Source organism: Bison bison, unplaced genomic scaffold (assembly GCF_000754665.1).
Source record: "Bison bison bison isolate TAMUID 2011002044 unplaced genomic scaffold, Bison_UMD1.0 scf7180017863618, whole genome shotgun sequence".
Taxonomy (NCBI): Eukaryota; Metazoa; Chordata; class Mammalia; order Artiodactyla; family Bovidae; genus Bison; species Bison bison.
In genome coordinates, this window is record NW_011494190.1 from 3,827 (window position 1) to 5,845 (window position 2,019).

Below are 2,019 nucleotides of genomic sequence, written 5' to 3' on the forward strand. Positions count from 1 at the left end.
GGAGAGTGAAAAAGTTGGCTTAAAGCTCAACATTCAGAAACTAAGATCATGGCATCCGGTCCCACCACTTCATGGGAAATAGATGGGGAAACAGTGGAAACAGTGTCAGACTTTAATTTTCTGGGCTCCAAAATCACTACAGATGGTGACTGCAGCCATGAAATTAAAAGACGCTTACTCCTTGGAAGGAAGCTTATGACCAACCTAGATAGCATATTCAAAAGCAGAGACATTACTTTGCCAACAAAGGTTCACCTAGTCAGGGCTATGGTTTTTCCTGTGGTCATGTATGGATGTGAGAGTTGGACTGTGAAGAAGGCTGAGTGCCGAAGAATTGATGCTTTTGAACTGTGGTGTTTGAGAAGACTCTTGAGAGTCCCTTGGACTGCAAGGAGATCCAACCAGTCCATTCTGAAGGAGATCAGCCCTGGGATTTCTTTGGAAGGAATGATGCTGAAGCTGAAAGTCCAGTACTTTGGCCACCTCATTTGAAGAATTGACTCATTGGGAAAGACTGTGTTGCTGGGAGGTATTGGGGGCAGGAGGAGAAGGGGACTACAGAGGATGAGATGGCTGGATGGCATCACTGACTCGATGAACGTGAGTCTCAGTGAACTCTGGGAGTTGGTGATGGACAGGGAGGCCTGGTGTGCTGCGATTCATGGGGTCGCAAAGAGTCGGGCACGACTGATCGACTGATCTGATCTCATCTACTTACCTAGTGGGATGGGGAGTAATGCCTGGATCCTACTGTTCTTTAGACAGGGAGACAGAAATGGCAGATGTTTCAGAGACATGTCATGCTCTGCCTCTGTGGTGGTTCAGGACCATCTCCAGACTGTTCATCAGAAATCATGGAGCCAGAAGGAAGGGACACAATAATTTCTAAGTGTTGAAAGAAAAGACAGAACAGGAAAAACTAGAGATCTCTTCAAGAAAATGAGAGATATCAAGGGAATATTTCATGCAAAGATGGGCACAATAAAGGACAGAAATGGTATAGACCTACCAGAAACAGAAGATGTTAAGAAGACATGGCAAGAATACACAGGACAACTGTACAAAAAAGATCTTCATGACCCCGATAATAACGATGGTGTGATCACTCACCTAGAGCCAGACATCCTGGAATGCGAAGGCAAGTGGGCCTTAGGAAGCATTACTATGAACAAAGCTAGTGGAGGGGATGGAATTCCAACTGAGCTATTTCAAATTCTAAAAGATGATGCTGTGAAAGTGCTGTACTCAATATGCCAGCAAATTTGGAAAACTCAGCAGTGGCCACAGGATTAGAAAATGTCAGTTTTCCTTCCAATCCCAAATGCCAAAGAATGTTCAAACTACTGCACAATTGCACGCATCTCACATGCTAGTAAAGTAATGCTCAAAATTCTCCAAGCCAGGCTTCAGCAGTACATGAACTGTGAACTTCCAGATGTTCAAGCTGGATTTAGAAAAGTCAGAGGAACCAGAGGTCAAATTGCCTACATCCGTTGGGTCATGGGCAAAGCAAGAGAATTCCAGAAAAACATCTACTTCTGCTTTACTGATTATGCAAGAGCCTTTGACTATGTAGATCACAACAAACCATGGAAAATTCTTCAAGAGATGGAAATACCAGATCACCTTACCTGCTTCCTGAGAAATCTGTATGCTGGTCAAGAAGCAACAGTTAGAACAGGACGTGGAACAACAGATTGGTTCCAAATTGGAAAAGGAGTACATCAAGGCTGTATATTGTCACCCTGCTTATTTAACTTATACACAGAGTGCATCAAGCAAAATGCCAGGCTGGATGAAGTGCAAGCTGGAATCAAGATTGCCAGGAGAAATATCAATAACCTCAGATATGCAGATGACAACACCCTTATGACAGAAAGTGAAGAGGAACGAAAGAGCCTCTTGATGAAAGTGAAAGAGGAAGTGAAAAAGCTGGCTTAAAACTCAACATTCAGAAAACTAAGATCATGACATCCAGTCCCATCACTCCATGGCAAATAGATGGAGAAACAATGTAAA